The sequence below is a fragment of the Rhipicephalus microplus genome, chromosome 2 (assembly GCF_043290135.1).
Source record: "Rhipicephalus microplus isolate Deutch F79 chromosome 2, USDA_Rmic, whole genome shotgun sequence".
NCBI classification, from domain to species: Eukaryota; Metazoa; Arthropoda; class Arachnida; order Ixodida; family Ixodidae; genus Rhipicephalus; species Rhipicephalus microplus.
Genome location: NC_134701.1, coordinates 179,113,048 through 179,129,027, shown reverse-complemented (window position 1 = coordinate 179,129,027; position 15,980 = coordinate 179,113,048).

Below are 15,980 nucleotides of genomic sequence, written 5' to 3'. Positions count from 1 at the left end.
ATTAGGCAAGATATGCCATATGATCAACAATAACGGCACAAAATGCGAGTCTATACAACATACGATTTGAAAGTAAACATTAACATGTGAAACGTCACTGGTCGGTTCACATACAGTTCATAGGTTCTAATGTTCCACACAAAAAGTCAGTTCTCCTCACATGACAGTTTAAATTAAGCCTAATAAATACATACGTGCACAATTTCCACATACAAGGTCAGCTCACACTGAGACAGATGATTACGCATATTAAACACCACTATACAAACATTACATACTTTCTTTTGCATGAAGAAAACAATGCATAGGGTAGGTCAGTATTTCCATAAATAATTTTATTCGTCAATAAACGTCTCGAAAAAGCAAGTGCTCTTTTCTGAAGGCCTGCAGTTGGCCACGGACCTAGTATTTTTGTCTCTGTGAAGCGCATTTTAACTAAAAGTTGCAAACTTCCTCGTAATACTTGCCTTTGTGTTTCATATTTTGGGCACTCCAGAAGCAGGTGAGGTACATCTTCGTCAGGGTGGCCGCAGGGGCACTCTGCATTAGGCGCACACTTTATCCTTTGTAGGAAGTGTCGCGTAAATGGTGTACGAAGCTGTACGCGGAGGACTGATGTTTCAAATTTTCTATTTTCTCTCAACTCTGATGGGATGCTTAGTTTCATGCAAGGGTCTATTAAGTATAAGTCTAAACTTTTAAAATCTTTGTCAAACTATTTATCTTTGGTGGCGTCTCAGGTTAGCTGTCTGAGAAGTAAACGCATTTCAGTTTGTGAAATTGGCAGAACAAATCTCCCTTCGTTATTATAGGCGCTATTGGCCACGGTGTCTGCTACGCTGTTTCCTGGAATCCTGCAGTCACATATTGAAACTCGTTCACGTTGTTCATTTTTCTTTCTTTTGTGTGTTCTTTTAAGGTCTCATATAACAGGGAAGCGTTCTGAAAGAGGTTTTTATCACTTTTCAGCGATGCTAGAGTGACCTTCGAATAGCTAAAATTGACTGATTTTCGTGCCTTTTTTTCGGATGTTATGAAGCGTAGTGCAGATAGAATTTCAAGCATCTACGCACCAGCAGAAGACGTCACTCGACATAGTTTAAAAGTGTGCTCTATTGCCAAGTATTGCACGACAAAAGCTGAAAAGGAGGAGTTTGCGTTACAAGAACCGTGTGTATACACGTGAATATACTGCGGATATAAATCTGAAATAGTGCCAGCTGCTGCACAACTGTCACGAATATGTCCTTTTTAGATAATATCCCCATGACCGACAGCTGTATTGTTGGTCTTGGCAGCATCCAAGAAGAAGAATAATATCTACTCTGTTTACATAATACCTCAGTAGCCCCGCCGCGGTGGTCTAGTGGCCAAGGTACTCGGCTGCTTACCCGCAGGTCACGGGATCAAATCCCGGCGGCGGATGCTGCATTTCCGATGGAGTCGGAAGTGTTGTAGGCCAGTGTGCTCAGATTTCAGTGCACGTTAAATAACCGCAGGTGGTCGAAATTTCCGGAGTCTACCACTACGGGGTCTCTCATATTCATATGGTGGTTGATGTCCGATCGTAGTCTACGCGAGCTTTTTAATGACGATAGTCTTTCTTAAGGACCTTCGACGGAAAAATTTAGGTCTGTCTGTCTGTCTGTCTGTCTATCTGTCTGTCTGCCTGTCTGTCTGTCTGTCCGTTTGTCTGGCTGGCTGGCTGGCTGTCTGTCTGTACATTCGTCTGTTTGCCCGCCCTTAACGATATCTCAAACTGCTCCAAATGGCTGACCGCATCCGCAGCGCCCACCAATATTGCTCAATGTTTAACGTTCCGAGTTGTGCGATTGTCAATTAAAAAGCAATTGTTGCGCATATATGAGGTGCCATAACAACACGTCGGTGTTTTTTATGTCTGACTTCATAGTAGAAGAGGCACGCACAAGTAACTCTAAGGACTGTAGCGTTTATCGCGCTGTGCTGACAGTGCATTGTGATGCTCAAAAAGCTAACTGTTACCAACACGGTGGTGGAAACTGCCCGTTGCTTTGCGTTCTACACCTTATCACCTCTGAGACAGGCGCGCATTTTTCTCCGCGGGCACGCACGCCTTCGTTTTTGAAGATATCTGCCAGATGGTGTTCGTGTCTTACGTGCCTCGATGCGCTTGCTCGCATCCGCTGCAGGCTTGAGGCACTCCAACGCAGCGCCTCCAGAATACCATTCACCGATTTTCTTGCGCAGAACATCAAATAAACAATTTGCTCACTCTCTCCAGGCGCTAAACTATCGTCTTTCGACAACATTTGCAGGGTATTATGCAAATTCGGGCAAATTTTTTTTTCGCCTCACTTTCGCATGCTTCAGTCATGGTGTCTGAAGGTACGTTGGACTGAGCTGCAGCGTTTAGTACTAGCGTCGCCGGTTTGATAACGTGGTTTGCATGTTGGGGCATTCCTGAATGCTGGGCCAGTTCTGCGACACTCACGTGCCAGAACACGCTGCTTGTCACAGGGCTCGTGCCGTCACTCTTTGTTGCCTACTGCCGTAGTGTATAGATGTTTCTCACTGCCGTAGATTAAAGAGAGCGCAGAGCAACCTCACAGTAATGGGCAGAGTTCAATGCATACCTATCCTTCAAAGTGGTTGGTCGCTCTCGCCAGCAGTGAAAAGTCTCAAACAAGCACTAGTCTCTCAGAAACAGAAAAAAGAATGTGCCTGCTTTCCTACCATACCTTATCATACACAGGTTTGCTTTACGTCTTGATTGCGACTGTTGTTTTTTCTTATTTAACCATACAGACTGCTTTGTCGCGCTTATCCAATGGTGAAGCGTAAGCTCGCTTCACCAGGCCTTACCACAGTGGTCTATTGGCTAAGGTACTCGGCTGCTGACCCGTAGGTGCCGGGATCGAATCCCAACTGCAGCAGCTGCCTTTTAAGTGGAAGCTGAAATGCTGTAGGCCCGTGCGCTCGGATTTAGGTGCACCTTAAAAACCTCGGGTGGTCAAAATTTCTGGAGCCTTCCACTTCGGCGTCTCTCATACAGCCATATGGTGGCTATGGGACGTTATACCTGAAGTATCAATCAACCTCCCACCGCAATGCATAGCTCTATTGTAGGTGTTTGTAAAAGGGTGATTTGCTGAATGTTTGCACCCACCGCTCTATACACGTGAGGTAGAGTGCGTGCGTTGCTGATGTGCATGTAACATGCACAGGCCAGCCGCGCGACTTGGCCGGGCCATGCACTAATGCATCAGAGAAAAAAAAACGTGGCCTTTTTCTAAGAATTTGTGTCAAACAAACAAACTGACAGACAGACCTACGGACGGGCTGATGGACAGGCAGACAGAGATACACAAATACATACATACATAGGTACATACATACATACTTACCTACATACATACATACATGCATACATACATACATGCATACATACATACACACATACATACATACATGCATACATCCATACATTCATACATACATGCATAAATGCATACATACATACAGACACGCAAACATACATACATATACATACATGCATAAATGCATACATACATACAGACATGCAAACATACATACATACATACATTTATACATACATACTGTGATGTAACGGTGAAGGCAACCTTTATTAGGCCCAGAGGACACGATGAAGCGACTACCCCCAAGGCACAGAACTCAGACCAGCCAAGTCCCCACAGCAGAAGATGACGACCACTCATGATGATGAATGTGTGTAAAGATAGATGATGTGCTTAATGAATGCCTACACTAACTTCCCCCCCCCACGTGAAAGCGGTCATCCTGACCGCAGTTCTTGGCCGCATTTTAAAGCGAAGATGAACACCGTATGAAAGGCTTCATGCGAGATACGTGGACTATTTCTGCTGCCCTGTAGCGGTGGTCCGTCTGAAGAAGAACGGGTGCCACGCGATAATTCACAGGAGACATTTGCTCCAAGACAGTGTAGGGGCCAATAAAACGTAATTGAAACTTCTCGCACAGTCCGCGAGTGCGAATGGGTGTGAGAAGGAGGACTTCGTCGCCAGGGCTGAAAGACATGGCACGATGAGAGGCATCATATTCAAGCTTGCGATCCTGTTGCTTGGCTTCAGGGTTGGCGCGAGCCAGCTGGTGGCAATGAAGTAGATGCGACACGTATTCTTCACTTGAAAATGAACATGGTTTGACAGGCGCAGAGAAGAACGAAACATCGAGGAAAGAAGAGGGGAAGTGACCGTGGACGAGGTAGAACGGCGAGTAACCGGTTGTGCGCTGTACAGAGGTATTATACGCAAAAGTGTCAAATGCAAAATGGTGTCCCAGTTTCTGTGGTCGGGTTCGATATACATCGCAATCATATCTGACAGTGTACGATGAAAGCGCTCAGTCAGGCCGTTTGTCTGATGATGGTAACTGGAGCTTGTTTTGTGTGTAGTGCCGGCTGCCTTGAGCACTTCTTCGACGAGTTCTGAAAGAAATACTTTTCCACGGTCGCTCAGGATTACACGAGGAGCTCCTTGTCAAAGGAATATTGCTCGTAGGATGAAGTCGGTCACTTCCGAAGTTGATGCAGAAGGCACGGGAGCTGTTTCTGCGTAGCGGGTCAGGTGGTCGACAGCTGTAACTATCCATCGATTGCCCGTGACAGTCATAGGAAGCGGACCATACAGGTTAATGCCAACTACCTCGAATGGTTGCAGGGGACACGGGAGCGATTGTAATGTCCACTTCGAGTTGATGTAGCTAGCTTGCGACGCTGACAAAGGGCGCATGAGGCAGCGTACTTCATGACAAAGGTAGACAAGCCCGGCCAGTAGTAGTGACATCTTATGCGGTCATACGTTTTCTGGAAGGCCGTGTGTCCAGCAGACACGTCGTCGTGATATGTCTTGAGGACTTGAGCCCGAAGAGAGCGAGGTAGAACGGGCACCCAGCGTTGACCATCAAGGTGGTAGATATGACGGTACAGGACGTGGTTGTTGAGCTTGAATTGTGTCAGCTGTCGGCGAAGACGGGCGTTAGGGGGCCGGCAAGTCCCATCAAGACGGTCCATGATGTGGCGACAGTAAAGGTCAGCACGTTGGTGAGATAAGAACAAAGCACACTCGCTTGGAGAAGTTGGGTCCAAAGTAGTTAATGGCGAAACATGTTGGGAAGAGACGGCCGAACGCTTCTTGTGTGCGGCAGTGGCGGGTTTGTTAAGCGGCTCCGAAGAGAGCGGGCAACGCGAAAGTGCGTCGGCCTCTTGATGCTTGTTTCCCGACTTGTATGTGATAGTGAAGTAGTATTCTTGTAAGCAAAGAATCCAGCGACCAAGGCGGCCGGACAAGTTCTTGATTGTCGAGAGCCAGCACAAGGCGTGATCGTCCGTAACCACAGTAAAGTGGCGGCCGTGGAGATAAGGTAGAAACTTTTGTATCGACCATACGACCGCTAGGCACTCCTGTTCAGTGATGGTATAATTCATTTCTGCAGGGGTCAGTGCACGGCTCGCGCATGCGACGACTTTCTCATGTGAAGATTTGTCTCGCTGTAGGAGAATTCCACCAATGCGTCAACCACTAGCGTCTGTATGCAGGAGCGTAGGTGCAGTTTCGTCGAAATGGCAGAGAACTGGTTCGGATGTTATTGCACAATTCAGTTGGGCAAATGCCGCTTCACATTCAGGAGACCACACAAAGGTGACGCCTGATCCGAGCAACTTGTGCAATGGTGAAGCTATTGAGGCGAAGTCTCGAAAGAATCGGCGAAAATAAGAAGCCAGGCCGAAGAAACTGCGCAAATCTTTGGCTTTTTCAGGACGCCGTAAGTGTTGGACAGCGGAAATCTTGTCAGGATCGGGACGAATACCGTCCTTGCTAATGATGTGGCCTAACACTTTAATCGTCTTGCTCGCAAAACGGCACTTCTTGGTGTTCTGCTGAATGCCTGCGTTTGCAAGGCACGTAAAAACTTCGTCTAGTCGTTGCAAGTGCTGAGGAAAGGTTGACGAGAAAATAACGATATCGTCAAAATAGCACAAGCAAGTCTTCCACTTCAAGTCTTGTAAAACTGTGTCGATCATCCGCTCGAATGTTGCTGGAGCATTGCAAAGGCCGAATGGCATGACGTTGAATTCATACAGCCCATCTGGTGTTTAAAACGCTGTCTTTTCTTTGTCATCCTCGTGCATGGGTATTTGCTAGTAACCTGAACGCAGGTCTAGGCTTGAGAAGTACTCAGCACCTTGCAGTGAATCCAAAGCATCGTCTATGCGCGGCATGGGATAAACATCCTTGTGGGTAATCTTAATAGGTGCTCTGTAGTCCACGCAAACTCACACGGAGCCATCTTTTTTCCTTACTAAAACAACAGGAAATGACCAAGGACTCGCGGAGGGACGTATACTGTTCCGTTGCAGCATATCGGCAACATTTTGCTCATTGATCTCACGCTCGGACGAAGAGACGCGATATGGTCGACGGCGTACGATGGAAGTGCCATCGGTCTGGGTGCGATGCCTAATAATGGACGTCTGTCCCAGAGATGAGGAATGAACATCAAATAATCTCCTATGTTTTTGTAGCAAGGCAAGCATCTTATCCGTCTGTGAAGAGGCCAGTTCTGGACTAATAGTCGCAGCAAGAACGGAAACGCTTGATGAACGTCCAATATAACGAAGGCCAGAACACGCTGGCATAAGCGGGACAACAGAGACAAGTTGAGATTCAGAAACGCAAACCATTGTGGTGCCTTTAGGAATGAGAATTTTTTCAGAAGTCTGGTTTGTAGCGTAGAGATGTCCGGAGCCATTGTGGAATCGCGCTAGACCTGAAGCAAGGGCTATACCTCTTGCGAGACAGTGTGCAGATGGTTGGACAAACACGTCACCAGAGTTGATCACATTAGAAGTGATGGCAACTATCCGCTGATGACCACATGGTAGCTCGGTATCTTCCGCAGTGAGCAAGCGAATGGGCTTGTCATCTGCATAAAGGGCATAGTCAGTTTCCATCACATGAACAACATTTTCTTGATAGCAGATTGCAGCGTTCGCTGTAGACAGAAAATCCCAGCCTAATATAATCTGGTGGGCACACGAATTCAGCACAGCAAATTGTACAAAATGAAGAATACCAGCTATGAAAACACGAGCGGTGCACATAGCGGCAGGTCTAATGGCATCCCCTTGAGCAGCGTGCAGTGTAGGTCCATCATAAGGTGTGGTGACTTTTCGTAGACGTGAGCACAAAGAACGATCAATCACAGACAAAGAAGCACCAGTGTCTATTAAAGCGTCCACGTACACACCTTCTATTAAAACAGCTATCGTATTATATGGACGCACTGGAGGAATTTCTGTCTTTTCGTTCGATGCAGCTTTTCCTCCAAAAGCTGCAGAGGTTCGTTTTCTGGGCGTTGGTTGGTGAATTGCGAGGCAGGTCGCAATAGAAACGTGAAACGGCGGAGGGGTGAGGGTGAGCGGCGTCTAGTAGAGCGGTAGGAACTGGTTGGCTCAGATGTCGCCGTTGGAGACGGTAAGCGGCGTAGCGGCGGATAATAAGGACGACGTTGGAAAGCGTACCAGCTTGTCCCATTGTCCTGTCCGTAGGTGTCGGGTCCACGACGCTCGTCCTGCTGACGCTTCCGACAGACGCGTGCAATGTGGCCCCGATAGCCGCAGTAATAACAGATCAGACGATGCGGCCGCCACTGTGGGTGAAAGGGCTGGCTAGTCACACTCGGAGTCAACGAAGCCAGCGGGACAGGCGTTGAGTGTGCGGGCATCGGTTGTACCACGGGTGGTGAGCCAGCGAGGACTTGCGCGTACGTCGGCTGGAGTCGAGATGCTGGAGAGTCTACATACGCTGGCCCGGTAATGGACGCCCACTTCTCTTTGATAACATCCCGAAAAACAGTGTTGGAGGGAGGAGGTGGACTCGGTGTCATTGAGAGGCCGAAAGATAGCAGCTCTTCGCGTATAATCACCCGGATCACGGCACGCAATGAGGCATCACTCGTGGTAGTGTTTTCAGAGCTGTCCGGCGGTAACCGTTGGGATTCAAGTTCCTCTAGGCGTTGGCACGTGGCAACAACGTCAGCGACTGTAGTCGGGTTTTGAATGACCAAGGCATTGAACGCGACCGTGCCTATTCCTTTCAATAGATGACGAACTCTCTCTGATTCAGACTTGGACGTGTTCAAACGGTGACAGAGAGCAAGCACATCCTCTATGTACGATGTGTAGGACTCACCGCATTGCTGCTTGCGAGAATCCAGTGTCTTCATCGCGAGAGCTGAACGAACCGCCGCGGTGCCGAAAATTTGGCGAAGCTGTTGCTTGAAACGTGTCCAGTCCGTAATCTCCGTTTCATGATTGAAAAACCATGTTTTCGCTACGCCTGTGAGATAGAAAGAAACGCGGCGAAGCTTGGTAGGATCGTCCCAGTTGTCAGTGGAACTCGCTCGATTGAACTGGTCCAACCGATGCTCAACATCTTCACCTCGAAGTCCGGCGAACGTGGGTGGCTCACGCTGGTGTGCGGTGATAATCCACGATGGATAGGCCGTGGTAGCCAGGGCCGTGGAGGTAGACGCAGAAGCGCCGGTTGGCTCGTCCTGAGGCATGTTACCGGACACCTGGCACAAACGACGACCTGAGTGCAGCTCCAGGAGGCAGATAGGGCTGGGAGAGGACGGAAGATCGTAGAGCAAACTCCACCACTTGTGATGTAAAGGTGAAGGCAACCTTTATTGGGCCCAGAAGACACGATGAAGCGACCATGCCCAAGGCACAGAACTCAGACAAGCCAAGTCCCAACAGCAGAAGAAGATGACGACCACTCATGATGATGAATATGTGTAAAGATACATGATGTGCTTAATGAATGCCTACAATACATACATACATACGTGCATACATACATAAATATATACATACATACATACATACATACATACATGCATACATACATACATACATGCATACATACATACATACATACATACATACATACATACATACATACATACATACATACATACATACATACATACATGTGTGACGTCCCCGCAAACACGGACGGAACCCTGTTCCTTTCAAGATGTTTACGCTCGTTTCTGTAACCCACGCATAAAAAAGGAAAAGAAAACCTTCGGTGTAACGAATGGGCATTCCAGAGTGGAGTGCCTGGAAGAATTATCTCCCCCCCCCCCGCGCAAACACGAGGACCGGGCGGCGCCTTGTTGTCTACAGACAGTGTGACAGTGTACGGTGGCAATAATCCGCGCGCACCCTTCAGATTTGTGGCATGGGGGAGCAGCAGAGCACCTTTTGTCGGTTCGGGGAATGCGACCCTGCTGCAGCGCCTGTGCCGGGTCCGGCCTGACTTTCTGTCAGCTTCCGTGGCTCCAGGGCTCATTGCTGCGCTCTGCGCGGATGGCCACCCGCGGCGTTGAATGACGAAGAAGCGGCGGCTGTGGAGAATTTCGCGGGAGACACCGAGCTGCACGCAGACGTTGAAACTTGGTATGGACCACGGGTCATCGGGTACCAGAAACCGGGGCAATCGATTCAGCCGAAAACAATTCGGCACAACACTGGAAACTTTGGACGATGGTCATTACAGACGACGCTTTTTGTCCGAGCATTGAGACCATTGTTCGCCCGTAATTCACGTGTCTTCGGACAGCTCGCCCATCTCTCTCCTTGAGGCTTGAGTTTGTACATAGTTACTTGCTCGGCGTTACTTGGGAGAGGCTTTTCTACTGGTGCGGGCCGTTTGGGCGGCCGTCGAAGATGACACACACCGACTGGCAGAGAAAGGTGTCGTGTCAACAGTGGCAATTGGTTAGGTGCCATGGAGGGGCGGAATCAGGTCCTACAAAAAGGGACTACGAGACGATGCGAGGGGACTCAGAGATACGATGCGATGAGCTCGAGATGGTAGAGAGACGGAATGGAAAAGGAAGATAACGGTGCGAAGAGATAGCGATGAGAGGCGATGAGATGACTGGGCAAGGACCGTACGATGAGGAATGAAAGTTAAGGATAGGAGGTGAGTGAATGGAACCTTACGAAAGAAGGCTAAGATGAAAACCACTGAGAGTCACGACAAAGGCGACGATGACGAAGACGATGAAGACGCTGACGAATTGGACAATGACCCCAGGAAGAATCCCTGAGCCCCGACTCGAACAGCCAGCACCGAGGCTCTCGTCAACATGGACCTTTCGTGAGACGGACTTTATGCACCTTAATTGAATTAGCTTTGCAAGAAAGGAAGTGGCGTGTTGAGACATTGCGGGTTTTGGTAACTGATAACTTCATCGTGTTTGTGTCGTCATGTGTTTATATTGTATCGTTGCACCTTTGTATTGTCAAAGTTATTTCCCTTATGTATCCTGCGTCGCAAGTCACGAGTGTGGAAATCTTGTGTGATAATATTGTGTAGTGATTGATGTACGCGGGTATACGATGTTTGCAGTTAGTAATAATATAAATGAATCAGTAAACAGGAACAAGTAGTAGCGTCTCCAACTTCCCGGCCCCAGCACGAATCCCTGTATGAGGGAAATGATTGAGACACATACCAAGAGGGAACCGGATAAACAAGGGGTTGAGTCGTCTTCCCTCTCTGGAAATCGGTGGCGTTGCGGGGGCATCTCACATGCATACATACATACATGCATACATACATACATGCATACATGCATGCATACATACATACATACATACATACATATACATACATACATACATACATACATACATACATACATGCATGCATGCATGCATGCATGCATACATACATACATACATACATACATACATACATACATACATACATACATACATACATACATACATACATACATACATACATACATACATACATACATACATACATACATACATACATACATACATACATACATACATACATACATACATACATACAGACAGACAGACAGGCAGGCAGGCAGACAGACAGACAGACGGACGGATGAATGGACGGACGGACGGACGGATGGACAGACGGACGGACGGACGGATGAATGGACGGATGGACGGACGGACGGATGGATGGATGGACGGACGGACGGACGGATGGACGGGTGGACGGATGGATGGATGGATGGGTGGTTGCATGGATGGATGGATGGATGGATGGATGGATGGATGAATAGATGGGTGGGTGGACGGATTGACGGACGGATGGATGGAGGGATGGATGGATGGATGGATGGATGGATGGATGGATGGATGGATGGATGAATGGACGGACGGATGGACGGACGGACGGACGGACGGACGGATGGATGGATGGATGGATGGATGGATGGATGGATGGATGGATGGATGGATGGATGGATGGATGGATGGATGGATGCCGCCAGCAGATGATTTACGGTTGGCCGACAAAATTTTTCGAAGCTTCACCCCACTCATCGTCATTCACTCCGTGGATATGGCATGGTTTTTTCTTTGCAGACTGTTAGTATACATTTTACACCTTCATATCCACGACGCAAATACGTCAGCAGAGTCGTGGTGAACGCCGGCATAAAGGACTTCCGTGTTAAAGAGAACCGTTCTCATAACAAGCATTGTTATGTACGAAACGCATCTCATCTCTACAGTTAATTCTTCCTCTTACTCTGATCCACGAGAAATGAGTGAACACTTATTCCACCATTTTGTTTGGCTTGCACACGCACACATCTTGCACGCGCGGCATATCAAAAACATGAAAATCACCCCCCGTTGAATATGAGGGGAACTGTAGATGTTTGCGTAAAGTTTGGCTATGAATTCTGTCACGATAGATTACTACGCAACATTTCTATCTGTAGTCAATCCAAATTTAGTCTTATGGTTTGTAATCTGTATTTTATATGCTAGGTACTATAGGGAAATGCTTTTAAAATCGGCAATGCTCATTTGACATCACGGTTTATAAAATATCGAATTCTTTCAGACTTATCTGAAAACATCGAGCTCTATTTATATCAAAGTAGCATGTCTTGCTGGAAACATAGTACTGAAGCAAAGAAGCTACACAAAACAATTGAAGGACAAAAGGAGCACCAGGAGTACTGGAGTGTACTACGTTAAAGATCGTGTGCCTAGCGAACTTTTCCAAAAGCTGACCACAGTAATTGATTTGTTCTGAGATGATGATGCATGTCCCTTGAAACTAGCGTCATAACTGGTAAAGGCACTGTATTTTATGCACAGACACTTGCCCTCAAAAGCAGAGCGCTCAGAAAATAAGCCTTTTTGTGATAAATTTAGCGAACAGCAAACACTGGTTCACGGCTCACAAATATTTCAATACTCGTCGAATTAATCGTTAGGGTGGTGAATGCGAGCTGGGAAGTCCGTAAAAAAAGCATAAACGTATTATCGGATATACTTTTGCTAAAGTACTCTGATCTACTCTATTTTGATTTAGGAACCTCGCCCACCTTAAAAAAGTGGGCACACCATTCGGATACACACATCGACTTCAGTATCACTTCCTCAAGTAGTTTCTCCTGTGACCCATTTCTAGAGAGATCATGAAGCAACCAACGAAAAATGAGAAGGGAATCAACCAAGAATTCCTTTATGGGCGCACGTCTCCCTATCTTCAACGCAAAACCTTAAGTGAGTTGGAGTGTGTGAAAGAACTTTCAGATACTTTCATTTTTTTTCTCAGAATTAACTTACAGGTTGTTTCTTTTACGGTTGTTTCTTTTACGAGCAAGAAGAGCTATTCCTAGCTTCTGTATTGGCTCAGTAAACGCCAGTGCTTTTTGTGCATTCTGAACAAACTAAAGTCTCTTCAGGTTTATTGAAAATTTTGAAGTTATTTTTACGAAGTTGGTTTTCTCGATTGTGAAAATGTACTTTGTTTTTTCATTCAGAAATTTTTCGCTGTTCCTTACAGACTTTTTTTACCTTTGGTGAGTCGCATTCATTTATATACACTTGCAATTGTATTACTTGGCAAATTCACGCTGTAGGCTATATTTCGGCTAACTTTGCATGCGCAGCACGTGCGAAGAAAGTGTAAGGGTGTTTAAAGCTACATCAGTGTAATTATTTCTTTCAGAGCACATGAATATTGTTATGGCGTCGGTAGACTTGTGTGCTTAAAATGCATGAGCTCATCGAGGAAGTCAAATTGGGAAAAACATTTGTCCTATATTAAGCAAGAAGTTATGTGCTGCATATAATTCAGGTGCATTATCCGACACTTAAGCACGGTTTTTAGAGATACGGACTATGTGATGAAGCCAGTGTAATGCCAACATCAAGAACACCAACTGGCGTAAAGTTCTTTGAAAAACTCGCGTAGATTTTGATAACACAAACTTAGCCAAAGTCATTATAGCGCAATTTTTGATTTCAAAACACGTTATGGTGCAGTTCAATCTGACACAATAGATGATTTATTATCTGATTCAATGACAAGTGTAGCCCCAAAAAGAACAGATTATTGGGTCTATATAGCAGCTACAGATGTGAGACGTATACATAAGAACCTGTAAGGTAACACTTTTCTCGTGTACTTCTTCCTCGCTGGTTTCATTGTTTCTTCATGCTATCTTCTTAACATTAACTCCCAAAAATTAGCCCAGCTATTCGTTCCTGCAAGGAAGATGATATAAATTAAAACATTGGTTTGTAAATTGTGCACAAAACGGCCAGCTGTAGAGTACTGAGCTTGGCAATAGACGAAACGTAATAACAAGAATAAGCTGATATGCGAGGTCAATCATTCATAGCTTTCGTTTCGATAGTGCCTTTCAAAGACTACAGTACTGCTTGTCACATAATTGTTACTTCGGCATCGATCATTTAAATTGCTTGTTTAAAAATACAATACACGTAATAAGGTGTGCACATGTTAACATTATGCACTTGCGGAACCCTCAGGGTGTTTTCTTTTGTGTTTAAGTCTCATAAGTGCTGGACGAACAAACAAAACGAAAGGGATGTGGAAGCCCAAGTCTGAATATCAACTTAACTTGATATGAGACATAAAAGACCAGTGAGCCGCTATCCTCAGCAATGCCGAAATTCTAGATGACGATGTAGTGGGGAGCATTATATCTGTATAAAAATTGATAAACAGACCGTGCTAGAGTGCAGGATTGCGAAATGACATATGTGGTGCCGTTTTGCAGTCATACGTTTGTACACAAATGAGCGTATTCGCTTCAAAACGATCAGGCTCGTGTGCAGTATGTACGCCCATTAGGATGAATGCGGCTATTGAAATCTTATGCAACGCGGTAACTTGTCATTTGACGTGAAAAATAGGATGCTATGTTGCGTTTCGTGGAGTGTTAGCTATGAACATTGTTGCACAAGGCACGTAGGAAGGGTCTGCTCAATCATGTTGAATAATTGGCAAATCACTTTTGCTAAGTTTAATTTGCCATGTGCTCTCACTATTTTTAAAATTCAGGCGTCACTACCATAGCAATGGAAAAGAGCCTTGACGCTTTTAGGAGCTGTTGCCGAATACTCGTAGTGGTCAGGTCAAAAAAGGAAGCGAAAAAAAGAAAGTGTAAGATGCAAACTCTTGCTTCGTCTAAGTTCTTGTTTTTGGGTTTCATCTTGCGATGACCATCATATCTGCCAACAAGCCAAACTTCCTACATTGTTGCTCCATATTTTGCACATAATTTATGACTATGCATAATAGAAGCTGAACAAGTTGCTCGTTGCGCTGGTACAATCATTCTGCACAGGCGTGGCTAGTGAAGGGTGAGGGGGCAGTAGGGGTTAAGCATGGTTACGCAGTGGTTATGGCTACACTACTCCGATTGTCAACATTGCGCATATATATTAGGCTCTGGAGGTTTCCCTCATTACGGCGCCACAATCATCTCACCGCAGAATAGAAGCCGAAACAGGTGCTCAATAACTTAGGTATGGCCGCTTAGATACAGGTCTTCCAGAGGGCCCACGATGATGTGGTTTTACATGGCTTGAGTATCCGGAACTGTAAACGGTCCGTTAAGAATCGTCTTCGTAGAGAGGCTTACAGAGTCACCACTCATTCACCTTATTGCCTTCATGACCTCTTTTTTTCTGTACTGCAACGACGAGCTAGTGCAGGATTTGGCAGACTTTTCAAGCGAAGGGTCACTTTGCATGACGCAAACACAAACCGGTGTGGAAGACGTCTACAATAAAGAGAAAATACTGTGGTCAAAAGGTAAGAAATGTATTAGAATCGCTTTGATTCTGTGTTTACATGTCACACGGTTCCAAGTTGCAAATATCTTATACCAATTTTACAAGCGAAAACCCCACTTTCACTAAATATTGTCATTTCCACCTTCCCATAGGAATAGCAGTGGGAAGGGCGAGAGGGGTTCTTTATTCGCACCGAAAGTCGCAGGTTGCCAGCTCCTAAGTTAGTGGTTAACCACCTTTCTTCATTATATGAGAAGGAAAGGTGGGAGATGATAGAGAGGTGGAAGTCTTGGACAGTCAGAGCACAGTCAGTGTAGATACAAGTCGTCTAATTGCCCAGTAGCGCAAATAACGTTAAGCCCACTGCAGATCATGCTTTCTTCAAAGCTCAACATGCGAAGTGTCTTCGTTCTGCTTCGCCTTGGTTACTACAAGCTGAAATATTACCAGAAGGCTACCCAAAGCTTCAAGAGAAGGATGACTGGCACAACTGAAGAAGGAAATGACAGGCGAAGCGTTAGAGGTGACAAGGGCATAAAACGTGATTACGTTGCGTCACCTGCTGTGCAATATGTTATAACAATTGATCGGTGAACACTTTGATCTTGAGTTGCCAAACATAATCAAACGTCTATTTTCCTGTTTTGTACGATTTCTTATGAGACGTAGACAAATCGGTTTTCGGAACGGTCATTTAACTATCTGTTGTATTTCGTGTGAATTTTATATCTTATGAAGTATAGCATTCCAGATGGCACTCGAGAATGAATGTTATGTTTGTAAATAAATGAATAAATTCACA